Source organism: Lagenorhynchus albirostris, chromosome 5 (assembly GCF_949774975.1).
Source record: "Lagenorhynchus albirostris chromosome 5, mLagAlb1.1, whole genome shotgun sequence".
In the NCBI taxonomy this organism is placed as follows: Eukaryota; Metazoa; Chordata; class Mammalia; order Artiodactyla; family Delphinidae; genus Lagenorhynchus; species Lagenorhynchus albirostris.
This window is the reverse complement of record NC_083099.1, coordinates 89,430,037-89,454,489: the sequence shown is the minus strand read 5'-3', so window position 1 is coordinate 89,454,489 and position 24,453 is coordinate 89,430,037. Positions and strand designations below refer to the sequence as shown.

General features: G+C 39.8%; 1 pseudogene; it reads right to left on the bottom strand.

Annotated features, from left to right (window-relative positions):
• Positions 1-11,951: 11,951 nt before the first annotated feature.
• On the bottom strand, positions 11,952-17,921 carry LOC132520264 (inosine-5'-monophosphate dehydrogenase 1-like; annotated as a pseudogene).
• Positions 17,922-24,453: the final 6,532 nt, after the last annotated feature.

The following is a 24,453-nucleotide window of genomic DNA, read 5'->3' as shown; positions in this document are numbered from 1 at the left end:
AGAATGGAGGCAAAGATCGAGAAGATGCAAGAAATGTTTAACAAAGAGCTAGAAGAATTAAAGAACAAACAGAGATGAACAATGCAATAATTGAAATGAAAACTATACTAGAAGGAATCAATAGCAGAATAACTGAGGCAGAAGAACGGGTAAGTGACCTGGAAGACAGAATGGTGGAATTCACAGCTGTGGAACAGAATAAAGAAAAAAGAATGAAAGGAAATGAAGGCAGCCTAAGAGACATCTGAGGCAACATTAAACGCAACAACATTCACATTATAAGAGTCCCAGAAGGAGAAGAGAGAAAGGACCCGAAAAAATATTTGAAGAGATTATAGTCGAAAAGTTCCCTAACATGGGAAAGGAAATAGCCACCCAAGTTCAGGAAGCACAGAGAGTCCCATACAGGATAAACCCAAAGAGAAGCACGCTGAGACACATAGTACTCAACGTGGCAAAAATTAAAGACAAAGGAAAATTATTCACAGCAGCAAGGGAAAAACAACAAATAACATACAAGGAAACTCCCATAAGTTTAACAAATACAAAAACAACAAATAACAAAAACAACAAATAACATACAAGGAAACTCCCATAAGTTTAACAGCTGATTTCTCAGCAGAAACCCTACAAGCCAGAAGGGAGCGGCATGACATATTTAAGGTGATGAAAGGGAAGAACCTACAAACAAGATTTCTCTACCCAGCAAGGATCTCATTCAGATTCAATGGAGAAATCAAAAGCTTTACAGACAAGCAAAAGCTAAGAGAATTGAGCACCACCAAACCAGCTCTACAACAAATGCTAAAGGAACGTCTCTAAGTGGGAAACACAAGGGAAGTAAAGGACCTACAAAAATAAACCCAAAACAGTTAAAAAATGGTCATAGGAACATACATATTGATAATTACCTTAAATACGAATAGGTTAAATGCTCCAACCAAAATACACAGGGTGGCTGAATGGATACAAAAACAAGACTCATATATATGCTGTCTACAAAAGACCCACTTCAGACCTAGGGACACATACAGACTGAAAGTGAGGGGATGGAAAAAGATATTCCATGCAAATGGTAATCAAAAGAAAGTTGGAGTACCAATACTCATATCAGATAAAATAGACTTTAAAGTAAAGAAAGTTGCAAGAGACAAGGAAGGACACTACATAATGATCAAGGGATCAATCCAAGAAGAAGATATAACAATTATAAATATATATGCACCCAACATAGGATCACCTTAATACACAAGGCAACTGCTAACAGCTATAAAAGAGGAAGTCGACAGTAACACAATAATAGTGAGGGACTTTAACACGTCACTTACACCAATTGACAGATCATCCAAGCAGAACATTAATAAGGAAACACAAGCTTTAAATGACACAATAGACCAGATAGATTTAATTGACATTTATAGAACATTCCATCCAAAAACAGATTACACTGTCTTCTACAGTGTGCACGGAACATTCTCCAGGATAGATCACATCTTGGGTCACAAATCAGGCCTCATTAAATTAAGAAAATTGAAATCGTAGCAACATCTTTTCTGACCACAACACTATTAGATTAGAAATCAGTTACAGGAAAAAAAACATAAAAAACACAAACACATGGAGGCTAAATAATACATTACTAATTAACCAAGAGATCACTGAAGAAATCAAAGAGGAAATTAAAACATACCTAGAGACAAATGACAATGAAAACACGATGATCCAAAACCTATGGGATGCAGCAAAAGCAGTTCTGTGAGGGAAGTTTATAGCAATACAATCCTACCTCGAGAAACAAAAAACATCTCGAATAAATAATCTTACCTTTCACCTAAAGGAACTAGAGAAATAAGAACAAACAAAACCCAAAGTTAGTAGAAAGAAGTCATAAATATCAGAGCAGATATAAATGAAACAGAAACAAAGAAAACAATAGCAAAGATCAATAAAACTGAAAGCTGGTTCTTTGAGAAGATAAACAAAAGTGATAATCCATTAGCCACACTCATCAAAAAAAAGACGGAGAGGATTCAAGTCAATAAAATTAGAAATGAAAAAGAAAAGTTACAACAGACATCGTAGAAATACAAAGCATCCTAAGAGATTACTAGAAACAACTCTATGCCAATAAAATGGACAACCTGGAAGAAATGGACAAATTCTCACAAAGGTATAACCTTCCAAGACTGAACCAGGAAGAATTAGAAAATATGAACAGACCAATCACAAGTAATGAAATTGCAACTGTGATTAACAGTCTTCCAACAAACAAAAGTCCAGGGCCAGATAGCTTCACAGATGAATTCTATCAAACAATTAGAGAAGAGCTAACACCCATTCTCTCAAACTCTTCCAAAAAATTGCAGAGGAAGGGACACTCCCAAACTCATTCTATGAGGCCACCATCACCCTGATACCAAAACCAGAAAAAGATAGAACAAAAAAAGAAAACTACAGACCAATATCACTGATGAATGTAGATGCGAAAATCCTCAACAAAATACTAGCAGACAGAATCCAACAACACATTTAAAGGATCAGACACCATGATCAAGTGGGATTTATCCCAGGGATGCAAGGATTCTTCAATGTACGTAAATCAATCAGTGTGATACACCATATTAACAAATTGAAGAATAAAAACCATATGATCATCTCAATAGATGCAGAGAAAGCTTTCGACAAAATTCAACACCCATTTATGATAAAAAGTCTCCAGAAAGTGGGCATGGAGGGAACCTACCTCAACATATTAAAAGCCATAAATGACAAACCCTCAGCAAACATTCTCAATGGTGAAAATCTGAAAGCATTTCTTCCAAGATCAGGACCAAGACAAGGATGTCCACTCTCACCTCTATTATTCAACATAGTTTTCAAAGTCCTATTCACGGCAATCAAAGGTACAGAAGTAAAAGGAATACAAATTGGAAAAGAAGAAGTAAAACTGTCACTGTTTGCAGATGACATGATACCATACATAGAGAATCCTAAAGATGCCACCAGAAAACTACTAGAGCTAATCAATGAATTTGGTAAAGTTGCAGGATACAAAAGTAATGCACAGAAATCTCTTGCATTCCTATACACTAATGGTGAAAAATCTGAAAAAGAAAATCAGGAGACACTCCCATTTGCCATTGCAACAACAACAACAAAATACCTAGGAATAAACCTACCTAAAGAGGTAAAAGACCTGTATGCAGAAAACTATAAGACACTGATGAAAGAAATAAAAGATGATACAAATAGATGGAGAGATATACCATGTTCTTGGATTGGAAGAATCAACATTGTGGAAATGACTATACTACCCAAAGCCATCTACAGATTCAATGCAATCCCTATCAAATTATCAATGGCATTTTTATAGAACCAGAACAAAAAGTCTTAAAATTTGTGTAGAGACACCAGAGACTGAATAGCCAAAACGGTCTTGAGGGGAAAAAACGGAGCTGGAGGAATCAGACTCCGTGACTTCAGAGTATCCTGCAAATGTAAAGTAATCAAACAGTATGATACTGGCAGAAAAACAGAAATTTTGATCAATGGAGTAGGATAGAAAGCCCAGAGATAAACCCACGCACCTATGGTCAACTAATCTATGACAAAGGAGGCAAGGATATACAATGGAGGTCAGTTTCTTCACTAAGTGTGCTGTGAAAACTGGACAGCTACATGTAAAAGAATGTAATTCGAACACTCCCTAACACCATACACAAAAATAAACTCAAAATTGATTAGAAACCTAGATATAAGACCAGACACTATAAAACTCTTAGAGGAAAACATAGGAAGAACACTCTTTGACATAAATCACAGCAAGGTCTTTTTTGATCCACCTCCTAGAGTAATGGAAATAAAAACAAAAATAAAAAAATAGGACCTTGGGCTTCCCTGGTGGTGCGGTGGTTGAGAGTCCACCTGCTGATGCAGGAGACACAGGTTCCTGCCCCGGTCCGGGAGGATCCCACATGCTGCGGAGTGGCTAGGCCCGTGAACCATGGCCGCTGAGCCTGTGCGTCCGGAGCCTGTGCTCCGCAACGGGAGAGGCCACAACAGTGAGAGGCCCGCGTACTACAAAAAAAAAAAAAAAGGACCTAATTAAACTTAAAAGTTTCTGTATAACAAATCAACAGACAAAGGATTAATCTCCAAAATATATAAACAGCTCATGTAGCTCAATATTAAAGATAAACAACCCAATCCAAAAATGGGCAGAAGACCTAAATAGGCATTTATCCAAGGAAGAGATACAGATGGCCAAGAAGCACATGAAAAGCTGCTCAACATCACTAATTATTAGAGAAATGCAAATCAAAAGTACAATGAGGTATCACCTCACACCAGTTAGAATGGGCATCATCAGAAAATCTACAAACAACTAATGCTGGAGAGGGTGTGGAGAAAAGGGAACCCTCTTGCACTGTTGGTGGGAATGTCAATTGATACAGCCACTGTGAATAACAGTATGGAGATTTCTTAAAAACTAAAAATAGAATTACGATATGACCCAGCCACCCCACTACTGGGCATATATCCAGAGAAAACCATAATTCAAAAAGACACATGCACCCCAATGTTCATTACAGCACTATTTACAGTAGCCAGGATGTGGAAGTAACCTAAATGCCCATTGACAGATGAATGGATAAAGAAGGTGTGGTACACATATACAATGGAATATTACTCAGCCATAAAAAGGGACGAAATTGAGTCATTTGTAGAGACGTGGATGAATCTAGAGACTGTCATACAGAGTGAAGTAAGTCCGAAAGAGAAAAACAAATATATATTAATGCATGTATGTGGAACCTAGAAAAATGGTACAAATGAACTGGTTTGCAGGGCCGAAAGTGAGACACAGATGTAGACACAGATGTATGGACACCCAGGGGGGAAAGTGGTGGGGGTGGTGGTGGTGTTGTGACGAATTGGGAGATTCAGTTTGACATATATACGCTAATATGTATAAAATGGATAACTAGTAAGAACCTGCTGTATAAAAAATAAAATTCAAAAATTAAATAAAAATTAAACCATTTTTCTTATAAAAAAGTGTTTAATATATTTTGAGTTAATTTTTTTTATGACTGGTATAAGACAGGGATCCAATTTTATTTTGTGCATGTGATTATCCATTTTTTCCAACACCATTTATTGAAGAGACCATTATTTCTCCATTGAGTATTCCTGGCTTCCTTGTCAAATATTAGTTGACTGTAAATACATGGTTTATTTTGAGGTTCTTAATTCTGTTCCATTGGTCTTTGTGTCCCGTTTTACTCCATTATCATAGTGTTTTACTCCTATATCGTAGTGTTACTATAGTTTTGTAATATAGTTTGAAATCAAGAAATCTGATGCCTTCAGCTTTGTTCTTCTTTCTCAGGATGCTTTGGCTATTCAGGATCTTTTGGTTTCATATGAATTTTAGATGTTTTTAGATTGTTTTTTCTATTTCTGTAAAAAATGCTATAGGAATTTTCATAGTGATTGCATTGAATCTTTAGATGGTTTTGAGTAGTATTGTTTTACCTGATTCCTTCTGGTATTCTTTCCCTTGCTCTGGATAGTCTTCTTCCACACATGTCCTAATCAGTGCACAACTGATAAATCAAGGGCAATTTTCTACAGATCTCTGAAGCTCCCTCTGATCTGCTGTGTACATTCTAGCTATCTTGGAGTCCCCAGTCTCTGAACTTAGTCTCTTTGACTCAAGGGACCTGTGGCTTTTGTTAGGGTCTCCCTTCCTGAGCTGCAGCTCGCACATACTCTATAGGAAGAGCGTTGGGAAATCTTAGGGTTTACATTGTTTGTCTACCTTCTCTCAAGTGTCACTGCCCTGTGACGCCTGTTTTCCAATGTCTGAAAACCATTGTTTTATGTTTTCTCATTTTTTAATACAGATTTTATTTTTTAGAATAGTTTTCGATTTACAGAAAGAATCGAGCCGATAGTAGATATTGTAGATAGTCCAACACCCCACACCTTGTTTCCCCTGTTATTACTGTTGTTCATTAGTACAATACACTTGTCATAATTAATGAACCAGTATCAACACATGACTACTAACTATTGTTCATAGTTCATTTATACTGCTTTAGTTTTTAACCTGATGTCCCTTTTCTAGGACCCCATTCAGGATTCTACATACATTTAGTTGTAATATGTCTTTAGACTCCTCTTGTTTATGGCAGCTTTTCAGATTTTCCTTGTTTTCGATTACCTTGACACTTTTGAGAAGTACTGGTTAGATGTTTTGTAGGATGTTCTACTATTGGACTTTGATATTTTTTTCATGATAAGACTGGGATTGTGGGTTACTGGGAGAAGGACCACAGAGGTAAAGTGGTCATCTCACCATAGCAAGGCTACATACTATCGACATGATTTGTGACTGTTGATGTTGAGTTTGATCACCTGGCTGAAGTAGTGTTTGTTTCTCAGGTTTTTCTGCTGTAAAGTTATTCTTTTCCCCACTTTCCATGCTGTACTCTTTGGAAGGAAGCCACTATTTGCACTCCTCACCTAAGGAATGGGGAGGTATATTCCCCCTCCTTCAGGGCAGAATATCTACATAAATTATTTGGAATTCTTCTGCACAAAAGACTTGTCTCTTCTCCCTCATTTGCAACTTTATTCTGTCATTTATTTATGTTAGTGTAGACTCATGGATATTTATTTTATACTTTGCTTTATAATCCAGTACTACTTTATTTTCTTTACCAATTGTTTCAGCTTTGGCCACTGGGAACTCGTTTCTGTACTAATTCGATATACACCCATCTATGTGGCTTTTTGGGTTTTTTGAGTACTTCCCCACTTTCTGACAGTACAAAATGCTCTAGGCTCATCTTCTGTTAATTCTTGCCCCAGTCTTAGAATCAGCCATTTCTCGAAGGAGCCCTTTCTTTTTATTGGAAAATCCTATTAGAAACCAAGATCTGGTCACTAGGTATGCTTGTTGCTACAGGGGTATCTTTACTTTTTTTAGGTCCTCTAAGTTGACAGAGCAAAAAATATATGCGTGCATACTAAGCTGTGTATATACACATATCTATGAATATTTCTATATGTAACCATCTGTACCTATATTAAGCCAGGCATGAATTCATACTGATGTCTCAAGCTATAATCTATTACTACATGGATCATTTGAAGAAATTATTTTTAATTAAATTTTATTTATTTTTTTGATTGAAGTAGTTCAGAAGAGTAAAAGGGCATGTAATGAAAATCATCCTTTCTACCCTTTCTTAACATCCAGCTGTTTTCCGTCTTGGAGGTAACAGACCTTACCATTTTCTGTAGGGGAATTGAGATGGGCAGAAGACCTTCGCAGGACCTGTGAAAAAGTTAATTTTTTTTAACTAAATTAATTTATTTTACTTATTTATTTTTGGCTGTGTTGCTGCGTGCAGGCTTTTTCTAGTTGTGGCGAGCGGGGGGCCACTGTTCCTTGCGGTGAGCGGGCTTCTCATTGCAGTGGCTTCTCTTGTTGCAGAGCACAGGCTCTAGGTGCGCGGGCTTCAGTAGTTGTGGCTTGTGGGATCTAGAGCGCAGGCTCGGCAGTTGTGGTGCATGGGCTTAGCTGCTCTGGGGCATGTGGGATCTTCCTGGACCAGGGCTCGAACCCGTGTCCCCCGCATTGGCAGGCAGATTCTCAACCATTTTGCCACCAAGGAAGCCCAAAAAGTTAATTTTTAAAGCAGGTTTACATATCTCCTTCAATTTTAACCTACATGAGAATCAATTGAAGAAGACAGTACCAATACCATTTTATTTTTGAAGTTATTTTTTTCTTTTCTTTTCTTTTTTTTTTTTTTTTGGCTGCACCCCAGGTGGCCTATGGGATCTTAGTTCCCTGGCCAGGGATCAAACCTGGGCCCCCTGCAGTGGAATTGTGGAGTCCTAACCACTGGACCACCAGGGAATTCCCCCAATATCATTTTTACAGTAAGGAAACTGGGGAATAAAAATCTGTTTTCCTCCTAAATTAAAAAAAAAATGCGTAAATGTGTTTTGTGGACAATTTAAGAAACAATATAGGAACAACCAAACTTCAGAGTCAGGATTTGACTGTGTTATATAAATCCCATCTCTGCTGGTTTCCAGTGATTTGACCATGCTGTATGTTTTAAACTCTGAGTCTCAATATTTTTATCTGAATATTGGGATAATAATAACCATCTGATACAGCCATTAATTATATTTGCAATGCACTCAATCTTGTGCCTGGCATAAACTAACTGCTCGATGAATGATAGTTATTATTATTTTTGAGTTATAGTTGTTGAGCATAAAACAAACTGTTTTATTATATGCCAGTGAGATTTACGTTAGCCTCAAATACTGGATAGCAGGAACTCTAGTTGTTTCTTTTCCCCCTGCCATCTAGGCAGGTCTATTGGCAGGAAAGTATCATGTTCTGTATTTTAACAGCAAATCTTTGGGGCAAGCTTCTTGCTTCTGCCTCTTGATAGAAATGCAAAGTCAAATTTTTATAAAATAAGTTACTAAAATTCCTTTTTACCTTCAATAACTATATATTGGAGTTTCCTTCCAGTATTTAAAGCATTTGGGGGAAGGCCTTTATTTTTTTTAATTAATTTATTTTTTTGCAGTACACGGGCCTCTCACTGTTGTGGCCTCTCCCGTTGCGGACGGAGCACAGGCTCCGGACGCACAGGCTCCATGGCTGGGCTCATGGGCCCAGCCGCTCCGCGGCATGTGGGATCCTCCCGGACCGGGGCACGAACCCGTGTCCCCTGAATCGGCAGGCGGACTCCCAACCACTGCGCCACCAGGGAAGCCCGGGAAGGCCTTTAATTTGTACCCTGATCTGAGAACTTTAAATAGGGATGAAATTCTAAATAAATCTAAGTGACAATTTGACAGTAAGAGAGGACATTTCTCTCTACCTAAGCTGCTCTTGACAATGGACACTTAACCAGGCTAATCAAATGTGACGTCTATCATCAAAATTAGTAAGGCATGAAAAACCTTTATCATATCATTCATTACATTGCCCATTTGAAAATATGATCTCTTGTGCTTTCTTATGCATATGGCTGATTTGCTTTGCTGTGCAACAGAAACTAACATGGTATTGTGAAGCAATTATACTCCAATAAAGATCTATTAAAAAAAAAAAAAGAATGGTCACTTGGTGTTCCCTCTGCAAAGTGAGGGTTTTAGGTTTTTAGGAGAATGTTTAATGGTCCAGGATTTGCCAGTCCCTGTGGAAGTCCTTTTATGTTCATGTTTGCAAAAGAGCTACTGACGTCTTGCATAATTAGAGTTCTTTATCTTCTACTGTTTTTAACTTGGACAGTTTGTAAATAATTTAGTGCTACTTTCTCCAAAGGTTATATCCTTTCCTAAGTTTATTTCCATGGTGGTCTTATTTAATCCTTATTAAGAAGAGAGAACTCACTGATATCCATTGTAGGGATGAGTTAATTAAGGCAAAGAGGATATGCAAGTATTTCCAGATTTACTCATAGTCTGACCCTCTTTTCCTTTTGTATTTAACAAATACAGCTATTAAATCATATATATATACACACACATATATCCAAGTTAGTGTATTATATTTCTTTTTATTTTAAGCTTTGTTTTGTTTTTCATTTCCAGGTGCGTTTTCAAATTAACCTCTCATTTTGTCATAAAGTCATTCACTTTTGTAATCAGCCATTATGCAATGGTGCTTGTCCTGTTTATGTCTCACTTTTTATAATTTACCAAGGGATTTCCAGCTAACTATAAACCTCAGTCAGCTCATTTTTTTTTTTAACATCTTTATTGGAGTATAATTGCTTTACAATGGTATGTTAGCTTCAGCTTCACAACAAAATGAATCAGTTATATACATACATATATTCCCATATCTCTTCCCGCTTGCGTCTCCCTCCCTCCCACCCTCCCTATCCCACCCCTCCAGGCGGTCACAAAGCACCGAGCTGATCTCCCTGTGCTATGCGGCTGCTTCCCACTAGCTATTTACCTTACGTTTGGTAGTGTATATATGTCCATGCCTCTTTATCGCTTTGTCACCGTTTACCCTTCCCCCTCCCCATAACCTCAAGTCCATTCTCTAGTAAGTCTGTGTCTTTATTCCTGTTTCACCAGCTCATTTTATGATTTAGGAAAATGCAGATTTCATCTAATTGGTGAACCAATGTCTGTTTATTAGATAACCTCATGAGGTGCAGAATCTAAGGAATAACTTTTTTAACCAGAGACTTGCCAGTTTGAATAAAAATGCTTCTATGGGCATTTGGAAATAAAATGCAACTTTGGCTTGGTAATTGTAGCTTGACAGATCTGTTACTAAGTTCCAGCACACAGGGAATTCTAAAGGTGAATTGTCAACTTGCTACAAGGTTTTCAAGCAGGGTCCATAACAGGTGTATGCAAGTCCACAAATGTCAGGATTTGGCAGATATTGCTTGATAAGATTGTATTGGGAGACTTCCCTGGTGGTGCAGTGGTTAAGAATCCACCTTCCAATGCAGGGGACGTGGGTTCGATCCCTGGTCGGGGAACTAAGATCCAACATGCTGCAGGGCAACTAAGCCCACGCACCGTGAGCCTGTGTGCCACAACCAGTTGAGCCTGTGTGCCACAACTAGAGAGAAGCCTGTGCACTGCAATGAAAGATCCCACATACCACAATGAAGATCCGCTTGCTGCAACTAAGACCTGATGCAGCCAAATAAATAAATAAAATTAAAAAAAAAGAATGACAGATGATGTTTAAAAACAAGATTGTATTGGGTTTTGAAAGACTGGGTAAAAATACGTGGTAATATATAGTTCTGGTGTTTCCCAGTGGTTGCTAGACCTATGTGTGCAAAATTATCTTTACTAACTTAATAAATAAAAATACATTTGACCCTTGAACAATGTGGGTGTGAGAGGGACCGACCCCTTGTGCAGTCGAAAATCCATATATAACTTGACTCCCCCAAAACTTGACTACTAATAGCCAACTGTTGACCAGAAGCCTTACTGATAAACACTCTGTGGACACATGTTTTGTATGTTCCATGTATTATATACAGTATTCTTACAATAAAGTAAGCTAGAGAGAAGGAAATGTTATTAAGACAATTATAAGGAATAGAAAATACCCTTACTGTATTGTACTGTATTTAGCGATACCATAGGTTTAAGTCACCTGTTTACAAGATGAATCACCTGTTAGTACCTACCTCATTATTATTATTATTATTTTTTGTGGAGGCATTGAAACCTCTTGATTTATTCAGATTATTTAACATACAATGATGCAACTGTGACCCCAAAGTGTGCAAAGTTAAAGCCTTCAACTGCCGCTGAGAGGAGAGGACAGGAACGGTACACCTGGGCACGGGGGTGAATCAGGGCCAGGGATGGGGCGGCCTGAGGAGCAGGGCCTGGATAGTCCAGGGCCAAGGGAAGGGGACAGAGACCTTCCTCTGGCCTAGGTCAGGAGCCCAGAAGTGCCACATGGCTGAGGGGGCAGCAGACCAGGAAGGGGCTAGAGGCAGGGCCAGGAGAGCACCATTTCTGGGGTGGGGCTAGGGAGGGAGGTGCCCTATAGGAGAAGCCGGCGGGGGGGCCACCTGTCCCAGGGGTGGGAGCCGGGCTGGAGCAGGCTGCAATGAGCAAGACCTGAGGCAGGCGCAGGGCTTGAGAGCCCAGGCTGGCTAGGCTCAGGGAACTGAAGAAGGAGGAACCTGGGGGGGCTCCCAGGGCAGCCCGGCCTGGGAGCAGTCCTGAACCTGTGGCGGAAGCCCAGAGAGGGGCCACAGAGCCTCAGGGCCTCCCCTCCTCTCTCCCTGGAAAGGAGCTGGGGAACCAGTAGTGCAAATCTGTGGACGACTCAGTTATGGAGGGAGGCTGTGCCCAAAGAGGGACCCTGGGACACAAACCCTCTGCCGCCTTGTCCTCCACCACCGTCCTCAGTATAGACGCTTCTCGTAAGAGTGCAGGCCGTGGACACCACCCTTCATCTGAGCTGACATGGTCTGCTTCTCAAACTTGAGCTCTCCTGAGTACATGGACCTCAGGACAGACAGGCTGCGGGCACCAAAATCGTGGCAGCTGTGCTGGATCCCACTGTGAGGTAGGGCACGAGCTTCTGAATGGAGCCTTTGTCCTGGATGGAGCGCGCGACGCCCTGCATGACCTTCACCTTATCTTCCTCGCTGAAGTAGCGCTTCTGGCTGCTGCTGCTCTTCTCCACGGCGTCCAGCGAGCCCATACCCCAGTACTTTTCGAGCCTCACACCATCCGAGAAGAAGTACTCTCCAGGGGCCTCCATGGTGGTGGCGAGCAGGGAGCCCATCATCACTGTGGAAGCTCCAGGGGCCAGGGCCTTGACCACATGCTCCACGGTCTGGATGCCACCATCGGCTATGGCTGGCACCCCGAAGCGCCGGGTGTACTCAGCCGCCTTGTACATGGCAGTGCCCTGGGGCCGACCACAGGCCATCCCTTCTTCTTGGGTGATGCAGATGGAGCCACGGCCCATGCCCACACGCAGCCCGTCCACACCAGCGTCAATCAGGTTCTTGGCCTGAGCTGCTTGAGTTGCTGTCACATTTCCCCCAGTCACCCGGAGGTGGGGATACTTCTGCTTGATGTGGTGCACCATGGCGATCTGATACACAGAGTCCCCTTGGGATGAGTTCAGCACTATGACGTCGGCACTCGCCTGGGTGAGCAGGTCCAGGTGGTATTTGTCATCCTCATGGGTACCCGTGGCCGCCCCACACAGCAGCTGCTTGTGGGAATCCTTGGAGACCAGAGGGTAATCCTGGTTCTTCTTCAGGTCAGTGTGGGCAATGATGGCCACTAGCTCGTCTTGATCATTAACAATGGGCAGCTTCCTTTTCTTGCTGTGCTGCAGGATCTCATTTGCCTCTTTCAGTGTCATACCCACTAGAGCCACCACCAGCTCATTCCACGGTGTCATCACCTCACTGAGGAGGGTGTGTGGTCCTTCTCGGTGAGGGAGTCGATGTCTTGGGAGGTGATGTCGCCCACCAGCTTGCTGGTGCCCGTCTCAGTGATGGGGATGCCGGAGAAACCATGCTGGATCTTGGCCTCCAGCGCCTTGCCTACGGTGTGTGAGGGTCTCAGCACCACAGGGTCCGTGATGAAGCCCTGTTCAAACTCCTTGACCTTCCGACCTCGTTGGCCTGGAACTCTGGAGTGCAGTTGTGGTGAATGAAACCGATACCGCCCATCAGAGCCATTGCGATGGCCACGTCAGCCTCTGTCACAGTGTCCATGGGGGAGGAGATGAGTGGTGTCTTCAGCATGATCTTCCAAGTCAGGGCTGAAATCAGGTCCACCTCATCAGCTGTGAAGTCTATGAATCCTCAGAGAATCAGTAAATCTCTGTGAAGAGAGGAAAGTGAATGTAACTGGGGGAGGAGGGGTCCCTGAAAAGGGAAGGGCCTGCCACGCCCGGGGAAGCATCACAGCCGGTGGGGAGAGGAGCAGAGCCTCTGAGCCCCGTGCCATGTCAGGACTGAACCACCCTCATGCCCCCTGCTAGCGTCTTGTCGACTTTAGCCCCCGTTATTGTCTTAAATGATACAAAAAACTGTAGATGTTATATGTACTACTAATGCTAGACATCAGAAATGAAATAATTGGTATTCCCTGGTGGTCGAGCGGTCAGGACTCCCAGCTTCCACTGCAAGGGGCACTTTTTTGATCCCTGGTTGGGGAACTAAGATTAGGCATGCCGTGTGGCACGACCAAAAAAAAACAATGGAAAAAAATAATGTGAAAAAGAAATTCATATTTATTTACAGGTATAATGATTCTTGCATTGATAACGAAGAAGCAGCTATATGATTGCTTTATGGTAGCCTAGTAATTTACACAGTTGCTTCATTGTAGCCTAGCACATACACTAATGAATTAATAATCTGTAAGTGTTTATGTGCATAAGTTTTGATAAATTTTAACTTTTTAATAATGGATATGTGTATATTTTATGGCAGTAAATGATAAAATTGGCTAGTTCCTACATATATTTTATGCATTTGTGACATATTTAATTTTTTCTTAATTTTTTGATATTTTAGGCTGCATAGTTTGTCTATGAATTTTTTTCAAATTGTCTCAAATCTCCAAGAAATTTTCCAATATATTTATTGAAAAAAATCTGTATATAAGTAGAGCCATGCAGTTCAAACCTGGGTTGTTCAAGGTTCAGCTGTATTTGTGAGGAAGTGAGATTTATTAGAAACAAAGTTGATTTGCCTCCTCTAGATGCTGAGTTGATATGGAACATTTAGCTCTGTGTGTGTGTGTGTGTGTGTGTGTGTGTGTGTGTGTGTGTGTGTGTGTGTGTGTGTGTATGTATGTATGCACCATGTCTTATTTCTCTCATTTATAAAATTCTGGCTACTTTTATGTTTTAATGTAGCATGGTGTGGAAGAGGGCTGTATAATCGAATTTTCTATGATGATAGTAGCCACTAGGCTCCTGTGGCTATTGAACTGTGCCTAATGCAAATGAGTAACAGAATTTTAAATTAAATTAAATGTTAATTAGTTTAAATCTGAATAGCCATCTGTGACTAATGGCTACTGTATTGGACAGTGCCGTTTTAGGCACTCACATACCAGCAATGCTCCCAATACAGTGAGAACTGCTAGGTTAACATGTATTGTAGGGGAATGGCTACTAAACACTGCTATTTCAGGTGTGAAACAGCAAAATTCTCTGCTCTCTTACCCCAAGATAAATATTACCTGTATCATTGATTTGATTAGTATCATGTGTTGTATCAACTCTTTCATTTTCTGTCTTTTCTCCGTAAGAATGGCTAGCCTTGACTTCACTGTATTTCTTCTTCATTTAGCACATGTTTATTGAGCACCTGTTATGTCTCGGTGCTGGGTATGCAACGGTGAATAAGAATGATCAGGTCCCTGTTCCCACAGGGAAGGGTTAGCTTGTCTACTCCCTAATCTCAACCTTCCCCCTCCCCATGTCCCCAGCATCTGGGATAGTAACAACTGGACATACTGCTAAATGAACAAATAAAAGAATATTTCTGGATTATTCCTTTGAGATTCATTGTTTCTAGACTGTATGAGGAAGCTAATTGATCTTTTATGCTTCTACTGTCCTTTTGATTCTTCCTTTGTTCACTTTTCCCCTTCAACCAATTGAGTGCTTTGGTAGGGCAGCCTTGTCCAAATTGAAGTGGCTGAAAATAAATAGAATTATCCTTCCATCATGCTATTTTTTTCTTCTTTACCTCTTGGTCTTTTTTTCTTATTTTCCACATTAAATTTGAGATAAGAGTTGAGGAAGGGGACAGATGGCCAAGCAGAGGACTCATGGGCAGGGTTGTGAGGTGTACAACTCCAGTCCTTCTCTCTCTAATTTACTCTCTTTTCCCTTCAAGCCATGGATGCATGACTGACTTTTCCCTTCATGTTCCTTCTATTAGAAGACTGTTTCCCAATATTCCCAGCACTTGCCTCTTTCTACTCTAAAAAATTGTCTTATTTTCCTTTGAAGGACAGGTCAACATAAAAGAAAACTAAAAGTCAACCTTGAGGTCATTCATTATAAAGTTTACATTCTTTTTTTTTTTTTTTTTTTTTTTTGCGTTATGCGGGCCTCTCACTGCTGTGGCCTCTCCCGTTGCGGAGCACAGGCTCCGGACGCGCAGGCTTAGCGGCCATGGCTCACCGGGCCCAGCCGCTCCGCGGCATGTGGGATCTTCCCGGACCGGGGCACGACTCCGTGTCCCCTGCATCGGCAGGCGGACTCTCAACCACTGTGCCACCAGGCAAGGCCCCTAAAGTTTACATTCTTGATTGACCTCATACTCTTAAAACATTCCTCTAATCAACTTAACATTTTTAGTAAATGCCCTATAGGAGTTTTCTTCTGTACTTTTTTGACTTTGTGGTGATTATCAATGTAGATATTTAGCAAGATCTGCAGGAAATCTATATTTGTTCCAATAGGAGCACCTTTATTTTGTTTGCATGAACAGTTGTTCTATGGTGGTCAAATATACTCAAAATAACTATACCATCAAAAGTCAATCTCGGGCTTCCCTGGTGGCGCAGTGGTTGAGAGTCCGCCTGCCGATGCAGGGGACACGGCTTCGTGCCCCGGTCCGGGAAGATCCCACATGCCGCGGAGCGGCTGGGCCCGTGAGCCATGGCCGCTGAGCCTGCGCGTCTGGAGCCTGTGCTCCGCAACGGGAGAGGCCACAACAGTGAGGGGCCCGCAAACCCCTCAAAAAAAAGTCAATCTCAATTCCATTTAAAAATCAAATTTGAAACTGCAGTCACATTTTTAATAACCTCACTCCAGAGGCTCTGTATTTTTTCGTGAGCGTGGGGATCTATCCAGGAGGTCGATCTCCTTACTGCATACCTGGTTTTGAATTGTTCGTAGGATTAGGAGGCTTTCAGTCATGTGCCAGAAAGCTAACTGCTTTCTTTCCTATTGCTTCTGTAACAAAGTATCCCAAACTCAGTGGCTTAAAGCAACACACATTTATTCTCTTACAGTTCGGGAGGTCAGATGTCCAAAAATTAATCTTGGGCTAAAATCAAGGCATCAGGAGGCTTGCGTTCCTTCTGGATGCTCTTGGGGAGAATTGGTTTTATTGTCTTTTCTAGCTTCTAAAGGCTGACCACATTCCTTGGCTTGTGGCCCTGCATCAGTCCTACCTCTGCCTCTGTTGTCATATCTCCTCTCTGATCCTGACCCTCCTGCCTTCCTCTTAAAAAGCCTTTGTGATTATGTTGGGCCCACATGCATAATCCAGGATAATCTCCCACTGTCAAGATGCTTAACTTAATCACATCTGAAAAATCACTTTTATCGTGTAAAGCAACATATTCACAGGGATTAGGATGTGGGCATCCTTGGGAACTCATATTATGTTAACCATATCAACTCTAACTTAAAAAAAGAAAGGGCACATTTGCTGCAGAGCCTCATTTGTTCTTTTGACGTGTCCCCATCCTTTTTTTTTTTTTTGTCCCCAACCTTTTTTAAGCACTTCCTTACCTTTTGGGTAGCCATGACTCTTGATATCAGAGTTGTGGAAACGTTCTTTATTTTTAGTTGTTTGGCTGCACCCCGTGGCTTGTGAGATGTTAGTTCCCCAACCAGAGATTGAACCTGGGCCTGGCAGTGAAAGTGCCAAGTCCTAACCACTGGACCACCAGGGAATTCCCAAGGTTCTTTAAATCATTAAGAGTGGCTGAAGGAACTGCAAACTTGGGTGCTAAGGTGCAAATTCAAACTAAGAAGGCTCTTGTTACTGATTTTCACCTTGTATTTAATGCAGACATTAGGAGAACATTTCTTTTGCTAAAGGACAGCTGCTTTTCCTTCTACAGCTCCAAACTCTACATACTTCTTTTTAAATTTTTAAGTCTCAGCCTCACTCAATCTCTTCCGATCCAAGTGGATGAAAGATACAGTGTCCCTTGTTTCCTTTCTCTCCCTCATCTTCCACATCCAATCTCTCAGAAATTTCTTTAATTTTTGCCTCCAAAATATCTATTGAATTTGGTCTATTCCTCCCATCCCTGCTGCCACCATCCTTGTCCAAGTGCCCATGATCTCTCAGCAGAACTTCTAGAATAGTCTCCCAAAAGGCCTCTCTGCTTCCATAGTTGTCTATCTCCAATCCATTTCCAAAGAACAAGTATAGTGATTAAAAATTTAATATATGTATGTATGTGTACATATCTACATCTTTATATCTGGATGTGTGAATCTGGTTATGTCACTTCCCAACTTAAAACATTTTCCGAAGGTTTACTTTGTACTTAGGGGAAAAAAAAAATCTGAATCCTTTATAATAAACTACAGACTCCCTGCTTACCTCTTCAACCTTATCTCCTCGTTCCTTGACTACCATGTCCCTATCAACCTGGACATCTTTAATGTTTCAGAGATGCCCAGCTGTCATCCACACTGGGGACATCTATTTGTACAGATGACTCTCTTTTCCTGAAGCTCTTTTACTTCCTGTTTTCAATGACTAACTCCTTTCCATCCCTTCAGTTTCAGTTCAAGTGATACCTGATCAGCACCACTTTCTAATACTTTCATTTGTGTTAAGTCCCCACTTTTCTGTCACTGAAATTCCCCCCACAGAAATTTTTACAGTTTGAAAATTTATATTTATTTATTAGTTATCTTGACTATTCTTTCTCTTTCTCATTGGCTTGTAAACTCTGAGCGGAGGGCACCACGTTTATTTTATTCCCAGAATGACCAGTGCTTAGCATGGTGCCTTGCATATGATAATTATTCAAGAAATATTTGTTGAAAAAATGAATTAAATATAGAATAAATATTTGGGTAAGTGGTAAAATATCTTTTTAGGACTTTATTTTTGTGAGTTGAGAATCACAATGTTCAAGCAAGATGTGTTGCTAACTGGGAGAGTGAGAAACCAGTTTAAAGGTATACAGTGTAGTTCAAGGTACTTTTTTTTGTGGTACGCAGGCCTCTCACTGTTGTGGCCTCTCCCGTTGCGGAGCACAGGCTCCGGACGCGCAGGCTCAGCGGCCATGGCTCATGGGCCCAGCCGCTCTGCGGCATGTGGGATCTTCCCAGACCGGGGCACGAACCCGTGTCCCCTGCATCGGCAGGCAGACTCTCAACCACTGTGCCACCAGGGAAGCCCCAAGGTACTTTTAAATTAAATATTAAACGCCACAACTTGTTTCACTTTGGTAGAAAACAGGCCAAGGAGTAAGAGTGTGTTTATAATTAAAATAACACCAAAAATAGCATTTTGATTAAAATTTGAGAAAGTTAAGATCTAAGGTATAACCAAAATGAAAGATATTCAAAATTCTTATAAGAAAATAAAAACAAAGCAAATAAATAACATAAGCAAGTAAAAGAAACAAAAGCAAAACCAAAAGCTCTCTATTAACAAAGGAGGATGGTAGTGGGGTGGGGAGCATTTCTTTTTCTCTAAAATTGTCAACTACTGCAAAAAAGCATGTTTACTAAAACTTTTTCAGGGCTATGTTAAGGATTCAATAATATTGAAAAACAATGACAAATGTGCTTATTTTGCTTTGGTCTCCTGATTATTTTAGTAGGGGTGATTTTTAGGGTATTATAAGTTGTCTTCAGGGAGGCAGTTAGAGGCCTGGGTGCTACTGGTATATAATAGAAACAAATCCTTGTGTACGGAGGGAAAAACTTTACTATAGCTTAAGGTCAAACTAGAGCTGGAATATAGATTGAAAAGCCCAGTTTATAACACCAAAAGTAGGGACTGTGTGCCATAATAATTGAACTTCTGACAAAATGAAAGTTACTTCAGGAGAGAAATATAGAGAAAGTTGACTTTATTCTTTAATAAATGTGAAACATAAAGCATATAAAAACTTAAATCCTAAGTATCATTTTAATGTTCAAAGACTATATATAATATGTGTGTGTGTTTCTTCATGGAGTGTACATTTAATAGCTAAACATACTGAAATTCTTATGGAAATATTTATTTCTTACTAATTAAAAAATGCATTGGTCCATTGGTTTTATCCTATGGGTTCTTACTTTTTTTTTAATGACATGAACTATCTTGGTGGCTCATTTTTTTTTGTTTTTTAACATCTTTATTGGAGTATAATTGCTTTACAGTGGTGTGTTAGTTTCTGCATTATATCAAAGTGAATCAGCTATACATATACATATATCCCCCTATCTCCTCCCTCTTGTGTCTCCCACCTTCCCTATCTGACCACTCTAGGTGGTCACAAAGCACTGAGCTGATCGCCCTGTGCTATGCAGCTGCTTCCCACTAGCTATCTATTTTACATTTGGCAGTGTATATATGTCCATGCCACTCTCTCACTTCGTCCCAGATTACCCTTCTACTCCCTGTGTCCTCAAGTCCATTCTCTATGTCTGCATCTTTATTACTGTCCTTCCCTTAGGTTCTTCAGAATGACTTTTTTTTAAATTTTAGAATTTAATTTACTTTTTTATACAGCAGGTTCTTATTAGTTATACATTTTACACACATCAGTGTATACATGTCAATCCCAATCTCCCAATTCATCACACCACCACCCCCCGCCACTTTCCCCCCTTGGTGTCGATACGTTTGTTCTCTACATCTGTGTCTATATTTTTGCCCTGCAAACCGGTTCATCTGTACGATTTTTCTAGGTTCCACATACATGTGTTAATACACGATATTTGCTTTTCTCTTTCTGACTTACTTCACTCTGTATGACAGTCTCTAGGCCCATCCACGTCTCTACAAATGCCCCAGTTTCATTCCCTTTTATGTCTGGGTAATATTCCATTGTATATATGTGCCACATCTTCTATATCCATTCATCTGTCGATGGACATTTAGGTTGCTTCCATGTCCTGGCTATTGTAAATAGAGCTGCAGTGAACATTGTGGTACATGACTCTTTTTGAAATATGGAATTCTCAGGGTATATGCCCAGTAGTGGGATTGCTGGGTTGTATGGTAGTTCTATTTTTAGTTTTTCAAGGAACATCCATACTGTTCTCCATAGTGACTATATCAATTTACATTCCCGCCAATGGTACAAGAGGGTACCCTTTGCTCCACACCCTCTCCAGCATTTATCGTTTGTAGATTTTTTGATGGTGGCCATTCTGACTGGTGTGAGGTGATACCTCATTGTAATTTTGATTTGCATTTCTCTAATGATTAGTGATGTTTAGCATTCTTTCATGTGTTTGTTGACAATCTGTATATCGTCTTTGGAGAAAGGTCTATTTAGGTTAACTGCCAATTTTTGGGTTGGGTCGTTCGTTTGTTTGATATTGAGCTGCATGAGTTGCTTGTAAATTTTGGAGATTAATCCTTTGTCAGTTGCTTCATTTGCAAATACTTTCTGCCATTCTGAGGGTTGTCTTTTCATCTTGTTTATGGTTCCCTTTGCTGTGCAAAAGCTTTTAAGTTTCATTAGTTCCCATTTGCTTATATATATATTTTTATATCCATTTTTCTAGGAGGTGGGTCAAAAAGGATCTTACTGTGATTTATGTCATGGAGTGTTCTGCCTATGTTTTCCTCTAAGAGTTTGTTAGTGTCTGGTCTTACATTTAGGTCTTTAATCCATTTTGAGTTTATTTTTGTGTATGGTGTTAGGGAGTGTTCTAATTTCCTTCTTTTACATGTAGCTGTCCAGTTTCCCTAGGACCACTTATTGAATAGGCTGTCTTTTCTCCATTGTATATTCTCGCCTCCTGTATCAAAGATAAAGTGACCATATGTGCGTGGGTTTATCTCTGGGCTTTCTATCCTGTTCCATTGATCTATCTTTCTGTTTTTGTGCCAGTATCATACTGTCTTGATTACTGTAGCCTTGCTTTGTAGTCTGAAGTCAGGGAGCTTGATTCCTCCAGCTCTGTTTTTCTTTCTCAAGATTGCTTTGGCTATTCAGGGTCTTTTGTGTTTCCACCCAAATTGTGAAATTTTGTGTTCTAGTTCTGTGAAAAATGCCATTGGTAGTTTGATAGGTATTGCATTGACTCTGTAGATTGCTGTGGGTAGTATAGTCATTTTCACAATGTTGATTTTTCCAATCCAAGAACATGGTATTTCTCTCCATCTGTTTGTATCGTCTTCAGTTTCTTTCATCAGTGTCTTATAATTTTCTGCATACAAGTCTTTTGTCTCCTTAGGTAGGTTTATTCCTAGGTATTTTATTCTTTTTGATGCAATGGAAAAAGGGAGTGTTTCCTTAATTTCTCTTTCAGAGTTTTCATCATTAATGTATAGGAATGCAAGAGATTTCTGTGCATTACTTTTCTATCCTGCAACTTTACCACATTCATTGATTAGCTCTAGTAGTTTTCTGGTAGCAATTTTAGGTTTCTCTATGTATTGTGTAATGTCATCTGCAAAAAGTGACAGCTTTACTTCTTCTTTTCCGATTTGGATTCCTTTTGTTTCTTTTTCTTCTCTGATTGCTGTGGCTAAAACTTCCAAAGCAATGTTGAATAATAATGGTGAGAGAGGACAACCTTGTCTTTTTCCTGATCCTAGAGGAAATGATTTCAATTTTTCACCATTGAGAATGATTCTGGCTGTGGGTTTGTCATATATGGCCTTTATTATGTTGAGGTAAATTCCCTCTATGACTACTTTCCAGAGGGTTTTTACAATAATTGGGTGTTGAATTTTGTTGAAAGTTTTTTCTGCATCTGTTGAGATGATCATATGGTTTTTCTCCTTCAACTTGTTAATATGGTTTATGATATTGATTGTTTTGGGTATATTGAGGAATCCTTGCCTCCTGGGATAAACCCCACTTGATTATGGTGTATGATCCTTATAATGTGCTGTTGGATTCTGTTTGCTAGTATTTTGTTGAGGATTTTTGCATCTATGTTCATCAGTGATATTGGCCTGTAGTTTTCTTTCTTTGTGACACCTTTGTCTGGTTTTGGGATCTGGGTGTTGGTGGCCTCGTAGAATGAGTTTGGGAGTGTTCCTCCCTCTGTTATATTTTGGATGAGTTTTAGAAGGATAGGTGTTAGCTCTTCTCTAAATGTTTGATAGAATTCATCTGTAAAGCCATCTGGTCCTGGACTTTTGTTTGTTGGAAGATTTTTAATCACAGTTTCCATTTCAGTACTTGTGATTGGTCTGTTTATATTTTCTATTTCTTCCTGGTTCAGTCTTGGAAGGTTGTGCTTTTCTAAGAATTTGTCCATTTCTTCCAGGTTGTCCATTTTATTGGCATATAGTTGCTTGTAGTAATCTCTCATGATCCTTTGTATTTCTGCAGTGTCAGTTGTCCCTTCTCCTTTTTCATTTCTAATGCTATTGATTTGATTTTTCTTCCTTTTTTTCTTGATGAGTCTGGCTAATGGTTTATCAATTTTGTTTATCTTCTCTAAGATCCAGGTTTCAGTTTTATTGACCTTTGCTATTATTTCCTTCATTTCTTTTTCATTTATTTCTGTTCTGATCTTTATGATTTCTTTCCTTCTGCTAACTTTGGTTTTTTTTTTTCTTGTTTCTCTAATTGCTTTAGATGTAAAGTTAGGTTGTTTATTTGAGATATTTCTTGTTCCTTGAGGTAGGATTGTATTGCTATAATCTTCCATCTTAGAACTGCTTTTGTTGCATCTCATATGTTTTGGGTCATCATGTTTTCGTTGTCTTTTGTTTCTAGGTATTTTTTGATTTCCTCTTTGATTTCTTCAGTGATCTCTTGGTTATTTAGTAGTGTATTGTTTAGCCTCCATGTGTTTGTATTTTTTACAGATGTTTTCCCTGTAAGTGTTATCTTGTCTTTAAGCATTGTGGTCGGAAAAGATACTTGATTGGGACATCCCTGTTGACCCAGTGGTTAAGAATCTGCCTGCCAATGCAGGGGGCATGGTTTCAATCCCTGGTCTGGGAAGATCCCACATGCCACAGAGAAACTAAGCCCTTGCACCACAACTACTTAGCCTGCGTGATGCAACTACTGAAGCCCATGAACCTAGAGCCCATGCTCCACACCAAGAGAAGCCACTTCAGTGAGTAGCCTGCGCACCACAACGAAGAGTAGCCTCTGCTATCCACAACCAGAGAAAACCCACGCACGTCAATGAAGAACCAATGTAGGCAAAAATAAATAAATAAATTTATTAAAAAAAAATATATATATATACTTGATACAATTTCAACTTTCTTAATTTTACCAAGGCTTGATTTGTGACCCAAGATATGATCTATCCTGGAGAATGTTCCATGAGCACCTGAGAAGAATGTGTATTCTACTGTTTTTGGTAGGAATATCCTATAAATATCAATTAAGTCCATCTTGTTTAATGTGTCATTTAAAGCTTGTGTTTCCTTATTTATTTTCATTTTGGATGATCTGTCCATTGGTGAAAGTGGGGTGTTAAAGTCCCCTATTAAGATTGTGTTACTGTCGATTTCCCCTTGTATGGTTGTCAGTATTTGCCTTATGTTATTGAGGTGCTCCTATGTTGGGTGCATAAATATTTACAATTGTTTTATCTTCTTCTTGGATCGATCCCTTGATCATTATGTAGTGTCCTTCTTTTTCTCTTCTAATAGTCTTTATTTTAAAGTCTATTTTGTCTTATATGAGAATTGCTACTCTAGCTGTGTTTTGATTTCCATTTGCATGGAATATCTTTTTCCATCACCTCACTTTCAGTTTGTATGTGTCCCTAGGTCTGAAGTGGGCCTCTTGTAGACAGCATATATATGGGTCTTGTTTTTGTATCCATTCAGCCAGTCTGTGTCTTTTGGGTGAAGCATTTAATCCATTTACATTTAAGGTAGTTATCAATATGTATGTTCCTTTTACCATTTTCTTAATTGTTGTGGGTTTTATTTATTGTAGGTGTTTTACTTCTCTTGTTATTGTAGGTCTTTGGGTTTGTTATTGTAAGTCTTGTAGGCCTAGAGA